At 40.2% G+C, this 17367-nt stretch overlaps 1 protein-coding gene and 1 long non-coding RNA gene across 2 annotated transcripts in view; one reads left to right on the top strand and one right to left on the bottom strand.

The window, feature by feature from the left end:
* Window positions 1–4179, bottom strand: part of YPEL5 (yippee like 5) — a 22498-nt gene extending 18319 nt beyond the window's left edge. The window contains exon 1 of the mRNA XM_069072130.1: window positions 4021–4179. The gene's annotated coding sequence lies outside the window, so the exon portion shown is untranslated. The remainder of the gene's footprint in view (window positions 1–4020) is intronic.
* Window positions 4180–4515: 336 nt separating this feature from the next.
* Window positions 4516–8932, top strand: LOC138149273 (uncharacterized). Its single transcript, XR_011165274.1, has 3 exons — window positions 4516–4653; window positions 5535–5681; window positions 8509–8932. It is a non-coding gene; the product is annotated as an uncharacterized lncRNA (long non-coding RNA).
* Window positions 8933–17367: the final 8435 nt, after the last annotated feature.

Genomic DNA, 17367 nt, shown 5'->3' with positions numbered 1-17367 from the left:
AGGGTTAAGTGACTTGCCCAAGGTCATACAGCTAGTAAGTGTTAAGTGTCTGAGGCCAGATTTTAACTCAGGTCCTCCTGACTCCAGGGCTGATGCGCTATTCACTGTGCCACCTAGCTGCCCCCAACATGCTTTAAATATTAAGTGTTGTGCAAATGAAAATAAAATAAAAAATTAAAAACTCTTTGATAGAGAATATTCAAGATAACTTTGTGTACCTTTCCAATCCTGGGTAGTAATGCTATTTACATTTCACCACATAATTAGGCACTGAAACAAACAGAAAACAATCATACAAACACATAGTTGTTATTCTCAAGCTACCTTAGGGACTACCACTTAGATTCAGTTTTACCATTAATCATCTTTTTTTCTGATCCTCTTAGCAAAACCTTTGTTTTCTCATCTTGAAACTTTATTGTTTGTCCTTTCTCACATAATAAATTTAAGGTCAGAGTACTAAGTTCAACAGATTATTCTAATAGTCATTGACCTGTCATTTTATTGTATGAATATTCACTTCACAGATTTAATTCAAACACTTATTCTTCTGTGTCAAGAAGATCACAGGACCTTCAAAATTAATAGGTGATTTTTGAAAATCTCTGCAGCCAAAAGATGCATCACACTGCTGCCAAACAGGTAGTGAGCCTCTAGTGATAAAAATCTAAGATAAAAATATTTTAACTGCAACCACATTCATTTTACTATTTTGCTGTAAACATATCACAGTGCACCAAGTTTAAAGTTTAACTTAAGTGCAAGAGAATTGCATAAGAAAAGAAAGCATGGAATTGTGTCTGACATTTGTGGAAGGACTGCCCACACTAAGAAGATTCCAGATCCATACTTTTAAAATTTCATTACATTGCTACCCTGCTCAAAAACTACAATTACCAAACAGAAGCTGTATGAACTCTCAGTGGGAAGAATAATTCCCACTGCAAATAGAATGTAGGCTTTTTGAGGACAGTGAGTATTTCTCTTATTTTGTATCCCCAGCATCTAGTAAAGTGCCTATATACAGCTGATATTTAATAAACGCTTGAAAAAATGAACACTGGATTTTGTATCAAAAGATGGGTTCAAGTCCTGGCTCCAAAACTTAAGTTGTATGATTATTAGCTGTGTCTACTACTGTAGGCAAGTCATTTAATTTCACTTTAATTTAAGCCTCAACCTTCTAATCTAGAAGGCAGCAAAATTCACTGCTTAATTTACTAGCTAAGTGCTACCCAAACAGAACAGGAAGGTACACTGCAGTTGGGAAAGAAATCCAAAAAAATCCTTACAAAGAGATGTGTTAACAGTAAATGTTGTAAGAGTTTAGAGAAGGCAGAGACAGCCATGGACTAGGTCTTAAAGAAGGCTTCCAATGACTTCTGCCTATAGGATAAAATCCTGACATGATATAACTTGTGCCTCACTCAACCTATTCAATCAACTACTCAAAAACAATCATTCCTAGTTCAGTCTTATTAAGCACTTTAGGCCTTTGCTTTTGCTACATGTTCCTCTGAAATCCTCTGAAATATATATCTCTATAGATAGAATACTCTATATGTATATATGTGTGTACATACACACATAGTGGTTATATCTACTAGTTATATATATATACACTATGTAATATATATAGATATACATATTCTATATAAAGCTAAATCTACATAGATATGTAGAAGTCTATATGTAGACACATAGTTCTACTGTCCAACCCAAAATGTCACAGGATTTATTCTGGAAAATGACCATTCCTGGTCTGTTTTGGTAAAATATTACTCTAACACTGGTAATTATGCAAAGTTAGCAAATAACCTATTACTGAACTGCGAGGTTGTTTCAAGAGCAAATCATCTTATCAGACATGAAATGAAAAAATTCTTAAGTGACCTGCTGTACAAGAAGGCTTCATATTTAAAAGTTTATAAGAGAAAAGAATGAAAATTCTTCCAACCTAAGCGATCAAAATCTTTCTTGCAAATTTTAGAATTGACTAATTAAATTTACTAATTTGCATATAAAGCAGGTAACTAATTCCTATTATTTCCATTGCTTTGGTCTTCATTCAATAGTCCAGAATCATAGTGAAAAGGGACTGCAACATAAGCAAAAAAATAGATTAGTATACCACAGGTATGCCCCTACCAGTCTCTCCCCAAACTGATTTTGTCACTTAGGCTGCCTATATTTGGCAGCCAGCTTGGCACAGAGACAAGCAAACAGCAGGAACTGCGGCTAAGCAAAAAGAACTGCTAGCGCCCTCCGCCGACTACAGAAGAGATCGGAGCCAGCGCGCTGCAGGATCAGACTCCATACAAAGAGACCTGGGAAACAGCTGATTGCAAGGCACGTGACTACACAGGAACCAATCAAAACACGCCTGAGTAAGGTTTTGAGAACGAGGCTCTAGGACCTCCTACAGCACAACAAATACAGGCAGGAAACAGCTGAGCTAGGCTAGAGCAACACAGCGCAGACTTAGGAGGGGGAGGGGAGGAGGGCAGAGCCGCAGAGAAAGCTGGGCTAGGTAGGCAGCCAAGAATAAACAGAAACACACACAGATGGGTCCACAGCTAGCCCTGGAGCAACACCAACCGCCCCCAAACCTTCCATTAGGTAAAGAGACCAAATTTGCCTTCAACCTTCTTATAGGAACAGTCAAAATTGTCCTCTTGACCTATGATAAAGTCCTAGTTACTAGAGAGAAGTGGTGACCCTGGGGGTCAACCCACGCAGAGACACAGCACTTATAACAGAGGAGGCAGTTTATTTTTGTCTTTAAAGGCAAGTGGTTGATACAAGCCTAGAATCACATTTCGATAATATAAAGTTACAGTTCATAGAAAGGGCAAGGATCTTTAACTTAATTCTTCCCCAAACTCTGAATCCAAGGTCCTTTAGCTAGAGATGACCAGTATCTCAAAGCGTGTCAGTGTTGAAATGGCAGTCTATGATACAGACTAAGAAAATATATGAAAACAGACATTTATAAGGCAGTAAAAGGGAAAAAAAAGTTGTTGCTGGTGTCACGTTGCAGTTTATGCTGTCGTTTTAAGGAGAAATGCCTTCTTCTGGATGGGAGTTTTGGGGGACCTATTTCACTGAAATAAAAACAGACATCTATGGCTGGGGGGGGGGTCTTAAAGCTGTGAGAACAGTGAAACAATTAGGCCCATTCTTTACAAGGAAGGAGGGAAGGGAGGTCGGGGAGCAGCTGAGGGTGGTAGGCGAGGGAGGAAGATGTTGCTATGGCTGTCAAGGCTGGGGGGGACGGTGTGGGGCTGAAGGGCAGCTGAAACTGCAGCTATAACACCTTAAGGAAGCAAGGGATGGGGGAGGAGTGCAGTGCAGAGGCTACGGAGTAAGGGGAGGCTGGGCCTCTGTCGAGCTGACGGGAAGGTTGTAGCAGGATTGAGTTGGGGGTTAAGTTCTATGAAAGGAGTTAAAGCTAGGTTGGAAGCTTGAGCTGTATGTGAGCTGAGAAAGTCGGGGTAGAGTTGTAGATGGGGGAGAGAGTGCAGGTGAGTTGTGGCTGGGGGAGGGGAGGTGGAGGCCGAGTAGTGGTGGGCTGGGACGGAAGGAGGGACTGAAAGGGGTCAGGGGAGTCCAGTCCGAGTTGTGGTTGGGCTGGGGAAGGGGGTCTGGTCTGAGTTGTGGCTGGGGGAGGGGCGTCCAGGCCCAGTAGAGACTGGGCTGGAGGAAGGGGGTCCAAGCTGAGCTACTGGGGGAGAGGCCCCGATGGTTGTGCGGGCCTCGCCCGGGCCCGTCTCTTCCCCATTCCCGCAGTGTTCAGCCTGCCGCCGCCGTCCCAGCGGGCCTAGAGTGCTTTCTTCCCCGGCTGCGGCCCCGGAGCCTGTAGGGAGGGGGTGGGGAGAGAGAGGGCGGACGGCGGCGGCCGTGCAGACCCCGGGAGGCAGTTCCTCCAGTTCGATCCCTGGCCCGGCGCCCTTTCACACCGCCAGGCCCAGCGAGTTCCCCCAGCCCTCGGCTCCGCTCCGACCAGAGAACCGGACTTACCTCGCGCGGCCTGGCCGTAGGGTCGGTCCGCGGCAGCGGCGGAGGCGGCTGTTGCTTCCTCAGCTGAGGTAAAGCTCCTTGGCCGCTCCCGTCTCTCGGTCTCTGTAGGGCCCCAGTCTTGGCCCCGCCTCCCAGTGGCCCGGCCTCGGGCGTCAATCAAACAGCTTGGCTCCGCCCCTCACCCGTCTGGTCCGCGGGTTGGCCCAGGCCACCTACCCCCGTGGGCCCCGCCCCTTTCTTAACTACCCTTCCCCCTCCTCCCCCCCCCCCCCCACCCCCCTGCAGTGAGGCTCACCCCTCCTCTAGCTGTCCCTGGGCGAGCCAGTTCCTCGAGATTTGCCCCGCCCCTGACCCCTTCTTCCCTTACCATCCTAACCAATCCCGAAGATCGACTCCTCCCCTTCCTCCCGGGCAGCCTATGTGGCGCTCTTCAGGAACCACCCACCTCCCAGCTGAGCGCACACAACACTGCAGCCACGTGAATCAGTTTCTTAAAGAGAAAGGCTCGGGTCTGTCTTGGTCAAGTAGGGTTTTAGCAGCTGTTAGGGTTTCTGCAGCAACTTAGGTTGGGGCCAAGGCCTAGAGATTAGGGCGGATGAACACGGAGGAGCTGAGGAAAGGAAAATCTTAGAGGTAAAAGAAATTGAAGTTACTGCGATGACTAAAAAGCATAACAAACAGCTGATGTCATTTGTCTGAAGTCACCCCTTTGACCGAAGTTGAGAAAACTTCCTGGCTGGCTGTTCTGCCTTTGGCACTGGCTTAATTTATTTGAGACTCTGAACCCAGATAATTGCAGGTCAGGGTCGTCCTTCTGCAAAATTATAAAAACAAACGGGTCACCCACAATCACTATGGGTCCTGGGGAGGGAGTGACTCTGAGTGAACTGGAATGACCACATGTGCATGGGCTTCTCCAGCGAGGCCTCTCACTAGAGGCCTCCGTGTCTTATTATTAATATTTTAAAAATTATTGTTAACATCTAACCTTTATGCCTCCTTAATTAGGACTAAATGTAGCTCTAAACCTTATGAATTCGTCCCCAGCTTCAGTAACCAAAAGGTTCTCAGTGCCCACACTACATTTTACATCCAGAGTAGAAGCTATTCCATTTTTTTCCTTTTGTTTCCCATATAAGGATTTACTCAACTGCTTAGCTCACTGACTCATACAATGTAGGGGTTAATAAATGCTTGTTGAATTTAACTGAATACTGTCCTGAGTGTCCAACTTTGAGCATATTCAATATTCAATAAATATTTCCCCAGGGCTTCACAAGGAACTTAATTTTATTTAAGATGAAGGATTGCTATTTTGCCTCTTTCAGAAAGCACATGCATCTTCAAAAAAGATGTCCTGGAGCAGAGAGGGATTGATAACCTGTTTTGTGTAATAGACCCCTTTGGCAGTTTGATGAAGCCCATGGACCCCATCCCAGAATAATGCTTTTAAATAAAGGAAATGCTAAATTTCAGTTAAAATTAATAAAGATGTCATTTTTCCTCTGTTCAAGTTCACAGACTCCCTGAAATCTGAAGACCCCTTGATCCCAAGTTAAGAGCCCTTGTGCTTTAACCAAAAGTATGCTCTTATCAAACAACAAGCATTTTTCAAGTGCCTATTATGAAAAGAGCCTTAAAGAGATAGTACTTTACAACAGGTAAGACATTTTGCAAACCTATATAAATGTGAGCTAGTATCATTATTAATCTTGAAGAGTTTAAGCTCATACTATTTAAATGCACACTACATTCATTTCAATAAAAATGTTAAATATTAATTCTCTATTTCCTGCCTTCAAGGAGTCTTTAAAATCCACTGAAGTTACAATATGGGCGCTGTACTAATTTGTACAGCCAGAAAGCTAACTTGTTAATTTACAGATGAGGATATTCATTCAATAGAATTTATCAGCATGTGGATAGCACTGTGCTAAGCACTGTGTAAAGTTCAACAACAAAACAAAACGTGAAACAGTTTCTGTCCTCAGGAGCTTGCCACCCAGTTAGGTAAAGAAGTCATTCAGACTTGATTTATAGATGTGAAAAGTTAAATGACATGAATTAAATAATAGTACAAGAAAAGAATAAGAGATATTAAAATAGTATGTGATAAACAGTTTTGTAGACAACGAATGTGATACATTCAAAAGAGAGAGATCACTGTGGGTTAGTATGATCAGTGAAGGCTTATGACAGATGTAGTGCTTGAGCCAAACTTTCAAGGAAAGCTAGAATTTGAGTAGGAGACAGGAAGAAATAGACACATTACAGGTGAAAAATAGCACTAATGGGCACATACATGAAAATGTAAACATCTGTTTGGGAGGCAAATGTTGGAGACTAGTAGACCAAGCCCTACCACTATAGGACTGTAAATCTCTCTTTGTGCTCTCTTATACTGTTTTAGTAGGATATAATGGTAATAGTGCTGGATTTGACAACAGGGGCCCTTTGTTCAAGTCCTGACTCTATTTACTACCTGTGTGACTTTGAGCAAGTCACATCTTCTAGGCCTTACTTTCATCAGTGAGGTATTAGACTAACTCTTAAAGGTCCCTTTAGCTCTAAATCCTCTGATTCTATGAACTATCCTACATATACCCCATTTTCCAGTCAAAATAAATTTCTTTCACGAAACTCACTCCATGTTTCATTGACCACTTTGCTTATGTTTCTCCTTCTTCCCAAAGTGATGGCCAATTCTATTTGTTGAAATTTACATATTCCCCTTCACATTCAATTCAAGCGCCACATTTTATAAAACCATCTCTGATTCTTTACTTGCCCCAAAGTGATAGAATCTATTTTCTGTACTTTTATATAGCATTTTATTTGTGCCTCTTAGGGTTCTTATCACACTGTCTTCTTGATAAAGTCATTTTATATTCTTCTATACTCAAATGGCAAGTGCATTGAGGGTAAGGTCAGTGCCACACCTTGCAAATAGTAGGGGTTCACTAAACATTTGTTAAAAGAAAGGGCTCCATGGCCAGTTTCTTCATTGAGACCACTTAACTGACTTACAGAATTAGTTCCATTCTAAGTCCCAAGACTAATGTGGACAAGTACACAAAGAAACCACAAATAAAGGACAAAAAATTGTTTTAGAATGACAATTCTCAACTAATTGACTTGTATGGATTTGAATATGTTTAGATAATCAAAATCAGAGTTGGAAGGGATCCTAGGCACTAGTTTGAAGTCCTTTCATTTTAAATTTGATGGAGTTGAAGGCCAAAGATATAAATATGTGTGTATATATATATATATATATATATATATATATACAGGCACTGGGGCATAGAGATCCACTGGAAAAGTCAAAAGGGGTATGGGAGAAGATATGGGAGAGAGCAGATTGGAGGAGGGGATATTCTGTGGGACTGCTATTATGTGGCAGTGGGTAGGGGAAAAACGGGGAGAAAATTTGTAACTCAAAATCTGCAAGAAATGAATGATGTAAATCAGAAGTTAATAAAGCATTTGAAAAAAAAGAAAGAAAGAAAAAGAAAAAATTGTCCTTGTGGAAAGAGTACTAAAATAACAGAATGTTACAAAGAAAATCTCTTTCCTTAAGAAACTGGTACAATGTCTAGGTGAGTAACTATGTGACATAGTCTCCCTCTGCAGAAAATGGAAAAATAGAAAAAAAAATTCTCAGGCATACTGATTCCTAAGATATATTAACCCTAACCCCCCACACAGAAACTTAGATTGATCAGTCTCTTCAATTTATGAGTTTGTTCAAAACCAGATTCTTTCCCACTACTTCTTCACTGTTTCTATCTGTGTCACTACAATACAATTAATCTTTGAAATCTTGTGGCTACCTTTAATTCTTCTTTGTCATTTCATTCATATTGAATCTGTTATTAAATTTGGTTACTTCTAACTCTCTAATCCCGGTAGCTTCTGTTCTGTGCAACTTTGGTTGAGAGGTGAGCAATGGCAGCCATAGCACAGAGAATGTGCTACTTCCACCAAAGATTTGACAACCATTCACACACACACACACACACACACACACACACACACATCAATCTTTAAGAAATCTATAATTTCACTTGTTTAGGTAGTGCAGATCACAACTTGGGAGATGATCTTCCAGATTTGTTTTGGCTGAAAAATCCACTCCCGTGTATGCAGTGGGTAATTAGCTCGGTGATGCAGGCCCTCAGGTGACAGGGGCCCAAGCCATCGCTGGTCCTATATTCCAGGTCTTTCAGTCTTGGTAACATCTGCCAGAGAGTCTGCTCCCTTGGCTCAAAAGCCCAGGATCCTCTTCAATGACAAAGTTATTTGTAGGTTTTTTCTCACGCCCCAAAACATTTCTGTTACTTAGCTTTTCTCAAGGCCTAGGAGTGGTAGTCTGCTAAGTACTTGGCAGACAGAGAATTTATACCTTAAATCTATTTTAGATGATTACTGGGAAAGGGGCTAGCAAAATGGGTTTCAGCTGAACTGTATGTATTATCTTTGTTCTAGGTTTACCCTCAAATGTCAAATGAAGATTGTGACAGTCTTCCACAGATGTTGCATTTTAGCCTGGATGTGACTCAGAATGTCTCATGGGTCATTTCAGCCAAGGTCTCTGAGTGAAAACAACTGTTGCTTTTTTTTTTTACAAGATATAGAATTTTAAAAAAGGCTTGCACTAATCAATCATAGTTACCCAGCTATTAACACATCAATGTCCTAAATAGTCTATGTTCAAAGCCCACTGATTTCTTAATTCTCTCGATGTCTAAATTCCCTAAGACCATCAATTATATTGATGAGCTTTTGGCCAGAAACACCCTGCTGGACATCCTGTCAGTGATGCCCTCTTATTACAAAAAATTCCAGCTTAAAAAGTACACAGCTTAGCTGTAATGTGTTGTCCACTGCTAACTAGCTAGGGCTAAGGATATATACTGTGCTGGAGGGATTTTTTGTGCTTTTGTACTTCTGTGATCCCCATCTCCCCATTCTTCAGTGAGTATGTCAGCCTTCATCAAAACACAGATGATAAATACTAAATATATGTTCTAGAGCTTTCTTAGAATGTATATATGTGATTTGTCATAGCAACCTAAGGAAAGAATTGTTCTGCCCCAAATGAATTCATGTTTGGAAACTAAGAAAGAGACCTATTCCAGATAGTATAGGCAATCTGGCAAAGAAGAAGAAAAGAAGAAAGGAAAAGTTCCATACTTAAAGAACATGTACCTTTAACATGCCAGCACCCCTCCAAAAGCATGCAAACAACAGACCAACACACCAACACTACCGGGTCACTCCAAAACATGCCAATGACATGCTAATGACATACCAACATAAAACCCAGCATGCCAACAACACACCATGTCAACATCCCTATGCCACTCCAACAATATACCAACTACTTGCTAAACAGCATGCCACCATTCCACAAACTTGCCACCAACATGCTAACAGGGCAATAACAAATCATGCTACCACTCCAACACTTACCAATGACACACTAACACAAGGCAATAATACTCCAACACACCACCATTCCACACACCACCAAGGCAACAGCATACTAACAACACATCATCAACATACCAGCATCACTATAGCACCCCACCAAACGGCAACATAATATAAACATAATTGTGTCATGCCAACAACACACTAACAACATATCAGCATCATGCCACTATCACACCAACACAATGTCACTCTACCAGTATGCCAACATGCTCACATCATGATGTCACTGCTACATACCAAAATGCTACCAGCACACTAACATCACATCACTCCACCAACATGCTACCAGCATCACAACATCACTCCACCAACATGGCAATCACAGGCCAATATTACAATGTCACAGCATCAATGCTACTATCGGACATTCAACTGAAACTCATTTTGTTAGACCCTTTCATAATAATAATCTAAAATAAATGTAATATCTGGGCAGCTGGGCAGTGTCTCAAGCCTTGGGGAGAGGCAGTATTCTGTATCTTGCAAGAAAACAGGAGTTGTTGTCCTTCATAGACCTTTGAGAGAGAGGAATCATTTAATATGGGCAAGTCCAACTAGCCCCTACCTAGCCTAGTTCTTCACTGACTATTGTATTTGTTGTCATAGCTTAGGACCTGAAACTTAAGGGCCTAGAGTGATGGAGAGCTTACAGTCTTCTATGGGGAGTCAGCTCATTCACAAGTAAGTATACACAGGGTGTATAGAAAGTAAATAAACAGAGTTTGGGGTGTGTAAGGAGTACAGTAATCTCACTGACTTGCTAGAAGGCCAAAGGAAGCCTCAGTAAAAGTGGCTTGCTTTATTATCTTGTTGTGAGCCCCATGTTTTCTTGTACTGAACTATTACTATCTGAAAACTTTCTTGAGTCTGTTTTGACAGGGATACAGGGTCACTGACAACTAGGGAAAATCAAGAAAGAACTTGATATAGGTGACACTTGAGCTGATCCTTTAAGAAACTTAGCAGTTTCCATGAAGAATTAATTCAAAAATTCAAAAACCTAATTCAAAAAGGAGTTCTTGAAACAAAATTTTCTTTGTCCTAAACCATGAACATCAGAGCAATAGGGACTCTTGGATGGGCAAAATATGAATGATAACTAGTTTATTCTGTTTTCCAGGTTCTACTTCTATGGATACGTCCAAAGGTTTGAATTAGGTGGTTTCATGTGATATTTAGAAACTCATTCACAGTGTTAGGCACCCTGCAATTTGGTGATGAAAGGGCAGAAAACATTTTTGTGTAAATGAAAAGATTTATGTTAATTAGTAAATGGTGTAAGATGTTGTGACTGTTAAAGATTATGTTTGATAGCTATCGAGTAGCAAAAGAACCTTACTTTAAAATACACTACTAATATATATGTATGAAGAAACAGCTTTCAGATAAGATTTGGGCAAAAAAAATCTGTCATATATATAAAAGATTTAAATCTCTTTGTGAATTATGTAAAATAATGCCTCACTTGTGTGGGAACAATTTAATGTTTTAAGTAGGCAGAGAAATATCTTTTATTTGTTTAAGCCTAGAAAAATGAATCTATACATTCACAGTCTAAAGATAGCATTTTCAAGGTACCAGACACAGTTTCAAGGTACCAAAATGATAAATACTCATGGTGAAGCCTTCAGAGCAGTAAGTGTGATGCATATTTCAGTTCGTTTGAAGTAACTCTTTTTGTGACTGAGGGTAAGACAAAAAAATATCACATAAACATTTGGAGACTGAGGTATTATTTTTTTAAAAGGACTATATTCATCTGATAGGCCAATGTCACTGGGTCAAGTAGTCCATGAAGGGAAGTAAGATGTACAAAGAGAGAATTCGGAGGAGGGGAGGACCAAAACTGTCAGATGCTGCAAAAAGGTCGAAAATGATGAGGACTGAGAAAATGCCATTGAACGTAGCAGTCAAGTAATCAGTAATCTTGGAGAGAGTACTTTCAGTCAGTCAACAAGCATTTGTTAAGCACCGATTATGTTCCAGGTACCATGTTAACTGCTCTGGATACAAAAAAAGTAGAAGATAGCACCTACTCTAAAGGGAGCTCACAGTTTAATTGGGGGAGATAACATGAAAACAACTATGTATAAACAAGAATATATCCAGGATAAGTGGAGATAATCAATGCCAAGGAGGCAGTAGCATTGAAGGGCATCAGGAGAGGCTTCTTGCAGAAGGTGGGATTTTAGCTGAGATTTGAAAGGAAGAAAGACTCCAAATAGGGTCATGGAGAGGCAGATGTATCTGAAAAATGACTGAACATATATCAGAACTTGATTTATTGTTAAGATGATTGTCTAGACGTGAGAAAATGATGAAGAAAATGTTAATAATGCAGTTTAAACTTAAAAGTGTGTCATGCATATTTTTCTTCCTGGAGAGTCATTTGTTAAACATTTAGAAGTACATCTCAGAAACACCTGTCCACAGCTGCAGATCTCAGCCCTTCTGTATTAATTGACATTCTTTGTGAAATCCTAGGTCCAAAAAAATTTAACACCTGTTGGCCAGATTTTCAGTGTGAGCAAGCTAAGTCCAACAGTTATATGATTATGGAACTAAAAGGATAGGATGGGGGGGGGGCGGGGAAGACCTGAGGAAGTTGGCTCAAATCCAAAAATCAAAACAAACTTCAAGGGACAATGGTGGCAAAAGATTGTCCCTGAGCTTTTGACTTCAGTAGTTTATTAAGCAATCAGGGTTAAGTAACTTGCTCAAGGTTACACGGCCAGTTATTTCTGGGTGTGGTGCTGAGTGTCTGAGCCCAGGATTCGATCTCCAGGTCATCCCAACACTGGAGCCGGTGCTCTTACTCGCTGAGCCACCTGGCTGCCCCTAAGCAACTGGGGTTAAGTGACTTGCTCAAGGTTACACGGCCAGGTGTTTCTGGGTGGGTGCTAAGTGTCTAAGCCCGGGATTCGATCTCCAGGTCGTTCTGACACTGAAGCCGGTGCTCTTACTCGCTGTGCTACCTGGCCGCCCCAGATCACATCCATTTCTGACCTGTTTCCTCTCATGCTAGTGAGTGTTCTTGTGTACCAAATATTTAAACAGAGATGGCAAGATCATCAGTTCAGCAAAGCTGATTCTTTTACCAACTTGGAAAAACAATTGCATGGGTTTCTCCAGGAGAATTCAGCAAGATGTGGATATACAAGGAGAAAACATATGATAGGGATAACAGAGGGTTTGGGTTTAGAAAGGGACAAATGATGATAAGAGGGCCAAGAACTTAAGAGTAGCTGATAGTATATAGTTAAATTGGTTAACTGGAGGGTCAGGACTTTGGAAGGAGGCCAGGTTGGGGTGATGAGAGTGGGAGGACAGGGAAGGAGAAAGAGACTTAGGTCATGATGACAGAATTGTTTTAGGAGTGACAAAGGTAGGAGATATTGAAGAATACAGATTGTAGTCAAAGTGGAGTTTCAGATCTCTGAATCACAGAGGAGGGCAAGTGGGTCCTGGATGAGTCAGATCAATAATAATAGTAGCTAGCATTTTTATAGAACTTTTAGCCTTGCAAAATGCTTTACATATATTACCCCATTTGACTCACAACCTTGTGAAGGTGTTATTATCCCAGTTTTAGAAATGAAGAAACTGAGGCAAATTGGTTGTGATTTGACAAGGCTCACACAGCTAGTAAATATTAGAGACAGGATTTGAACTTCCTGACTCTAAGTCCAGTGCATTAGGTTAGTTAGTTAATCAACAAGCTAGCAAGCAGTTATTCATTGCCTAATAGATACCAGGGATTTAAAAAAAAACACAAAAATAAGCCAATCTATGCACTCAAGGAGAAACCACATGCTCATATAGAGGCATATGCAAGATATATACAAACCAGATCCAAGGCAGTCTTTCTGGGAAAGGCTCTAGCAGCTAAGGTAACTGTGAAATGCATTATGTTGAAGCTGAGTCTTGAGGGAAACGTTGGTCTTGTGATGGCTGAGAATGGCATCAGTGAAAGCCTTCCAGCCCTCAGATGTTGAGATGATCATGTTCCAGGGGACCAGACTGAACTGTCCCTCTGCTCCTCGTCGTGGTGACTGGGAAGCACAAACAAGAAATAACCCACATGAACCAGAGACACTTGGCTCTGGATCTCTGACCCATGGAAGTAAAGGCTCCTTACTTCAGGTATGCTGAGATTTGGTATGTGAGGTGGCTTAGAGTTCTCTCTGGAGCTGAGGCTCCTTTACCCATCAATGTGGGTGCTTTTTACATTGGTGGAGATTGTAGATTATATCACTCATACTTTCTCAATTTCTGTGATTCTTCTTGTTTTCTCGTGGATTCTTGATCCTTTCACCATGCTGGATCTTTTGCTAGGTCTTTTTATACTCGGGTTATCTATCATCTATCTCATCCTCTTTCCACCACTAGCCCACTTCCTTTTCTGATCATACCATTATCTCAGTGATATTTTTATGCCACTTCTTGATTGTGGTCATTAATGGAAACATACATCAACGAGCCCCTACTTTTGCCCACCAGAATTACCTTCTAAGTCACCCACAAGCTTTGATTCCTTGGAGACTGGAGCATCACAAGATTTTCAATCTTATAGTTTTGCTAGGAAAATGTTTGTGTTAGAAGGAAAGATATTTGTGTAAGGGAACAATTTGGAATCTTAAAAAAATTGCAGAGCTCCCCAATGTAATCTAGGTTTCTCTTCCTTCTCTATAACTCATTTTCCATTTATATTCCCAGATAAATATGCTGATCTACCAACTCAATGATCTGGTCATGACCTGGGTCTTTCTTACCTATTTAGTTTTCTCTTTATTGACTGTTAGAGCATATATTGCTGTGTGAGTATCTTACTGAGGTGGCAAGAGAGCCTCTGTGACAGTGACAAACATCTTTGGTGAGTATACATTTGTTGTTTTATCCTTCGCTTGACAATAATTAGAAGCCCCCCTCCTTTTTTAAGTGTTTTATTGGTGCTCTTTTTAAACAGCATTGTCATTTTCCAATAATCCCTAATCAAAGAAAAATTGAACTCTCACTTCTTAAAAAATAAGTAATTAAGTAAATCAAATCAACACATTACCCATGTTTCAGAAAGTATGAATCACGTCACATTTTTGTCTACAATTTCTTTGCTTAAGCAGGAGGCATGTCTTACTGTTGTCTTTTAAAGTCATAGATGGTCACTGCATTGATCAGAACTCCCAAGTCTTTTAGTGTTATTTTACTTTGTACTACTGTGGTCATTATGTAAATTGTTCTCTTGGTTCTGCTCACTATATCCTGCATCAATTTAAACAAATCTTCCTAAAGTTTATCTTGATTCTGTTTTGTTTTGTTTTTGTTTCTTATGCCATTCCATTACATGTACATATCACACTTTGTCCCTGTTATCCTTCTATTTATTTGTTACTCCAAAAAAGTATTGCTATAAATATTTTTGTATTTGTTAGACTTTACTCTCTATATCTGATCACCTTCAGTTATGTGCCTAGTAGCTGTGTCTCTGGGTCAAAGTGTATATATAACTTAGTAACTTATAATTTCAAATTTCTTTTTTAGAAGAGATTTAAGAATTTACAACTACATGAACAAAATACCACTTTTGTTTTTTGGTCATCTTTGCCTAATTGAGTGCAGAGTAAAATCTCAGAGTTATTTTAATTTGTGGGTTTTTTTCTGTTATTGGTGATTTGGAAGATTCTTTTATATGGTTGTTAATAGTTTGTATTTCTTCTTTTGAAAGCTATTAACATATTTTGACTATCAATTGGGGAATTATTCTTGTTGTATTTACATCAATTCCCTCTATAACTTCCACATAAAAGCTTTATCGGAAATAATTATGGCAAACACTTTTTTTTTAATTTTAGTTACATTGAATTTGTTGGTTAAAAAAATCTTTTCATTTTATGTAATTAAAAAAAAAACCATTATGAGGAGTTAAGGAGAAACAGGTGATAAGGTAATGAGTCTGTGGTAGTGAATTTAGGACAGTTCACTTTTATACAACCCTGTCAGTTTGATAGTTTCTTTAAAGTAATTCTATGAGGAAGGTAATCATCATCATCATCACCCCCATTTTGTAAATGAGAAAACTGAGGCATGTCAATTAAACAGCTTGCCCAGGCACATAGTGTTGGTAGGTGTGGGAACCTGGAATTCAAACCCAGATTCTCAGACTCCATGTCCAACACTATTTCAACTCTGCTATACTGCCTTTGAGCACCTTTGAGAAGTTTGGAAGAGGCAAGAAATAGGATGTCTTACCAGTAACTGCTTTTGTCTGATAATAGGATGATTCCTTCCTGCATCTTGGCACCTGGGAAACAATAATGATGATGATGATAAAATAATAATAGCTGACTTTATAATGCATGATAATACTTGTACATTTTCATTTGTGTTACACATGGAGTACATTACTACCTGATTTCATGTGATTCTCACAATAATCCTGTGAGGCAAGAGAAGCAAGTATTATTATTCCTACTTTATAGATGAAAAAATTGAGGCCCAAGAGTTTCAATGCCACAAAGCTAGTGTTCAGTGCCAGCCAGTGTAGCAGCAAGCACCCCAGCGTCCCCAGGGTGTCTGCCACCACAGGTTCTTAGATCTGCTTTGATAAAGGAAAGCAACTCAAAATGGGTTAACAAGCTTACTTTAATTAGTGAAATATGTATCATTTACCTAGTTCAGGGGAGGGGGGGAAAGGTCAGCACCCTGAACTTCAAAGTATACAGACAGAATTATCAAGACAAAAACAGATCAAGTAGACAGATTTCCAAACTGTCCAATCATTATACCCATACCAAACAACATCTGGGTTTCAAAGGGGGGGGGGGGCGCGCGCTCTGGGCAACGGCTTTCCAGAGTTTTATCTGATCAAATCACAGAACACTTCTCAAAGTGAGCCCCAAAACAAAGCTACACATCAGGGCTTATATAGCCTTCTCCTGGCTCAGAGAATGTAACAACCTTATTGACTCACTGGCCAATCAAGAAGTATCTACTGAAAAACAAGCCTCCCACCCCAGGCTCCAGGTGCACTTTAGCCTAGGGGCAGGGAAGATCTTACAAATTTACATTCCCATTGCACCCAGGCAGAAATTGACAGAACTGGGATTACTTCAAGTCCAGTGAAAAATGCTACTCCGTTAACACCCACCACATGTAGAAAAATATACTTAGCCTTTCTGAGGTCTTCCTTGTCTTTCCCACATTCTCCCTACCCCTTGCATTGTGAAAACCTGTGTTAAAACCAAAGGGTTTAACTAGTATAATAAAAAAATTAGATTTTGAATATGAAAAGCAAGAGGTACCATATATCCAAGGCCATGCAGGTAATGAAGGAAGAATTTAAACCCATGCTTTTACTGTCTAGGATTTTTTTTATGTTGTTAGATGAATACGGCATAATGACAATTTTAGAATGATTAATGAACCTTAAACCCAATCAAGAATTAAATGGAATCACAGAATGTTAGAGCTGACTATCCAGATAATTTGTCCAAACACCTAAATTTATAGATGAGGAAACTCTTGTCCTTTGATGGTCTAAGGTCCTAAACTATACATGGCAGAGAAAGGATTCAAACCCAGGTCTTCTGACTCTAAAATAACTAACATACAACTAGTCAGACAAACCAGGCTAATTGAAGTTATGGGGTACCCCAAGGAAGAGACAGGAAGCAACATGTTTGAGGCAGGTCAACCCCCCACCACCTTAACCACCATTTCCCCTCAAATCCTGATGGAGACAGTTCAAGAACTTTGGGAGTATCAGTGCTTCTAGCTCAGTTCCCTAGCTATGATTCCTGGGTAGCAACAGCTATGAAGATGCAGCCTGGCAGCTGCTCCAGTGGGTACCCA

This window comes from Petaurus breviceps, unplaced genomic scaffold (genome assembly GCF_028583685.1).
Source record: "Petaurus breviceps papuanus isolate PSGF00001 unplaced genomic scaffold, PetGlider_PUasm1.0 90845, whole genome shotgun sequence".
NCBI lineage: Eukaryota > Metazoa > Chordata > Mammalia > Diprotodontia > Petauridae > Petaurus > Petaurus breviceps.
Note: the sequence above shows the minus strand (reverse complement) of the source record. Positions and strands in the feature narration are given on the sequence as shown.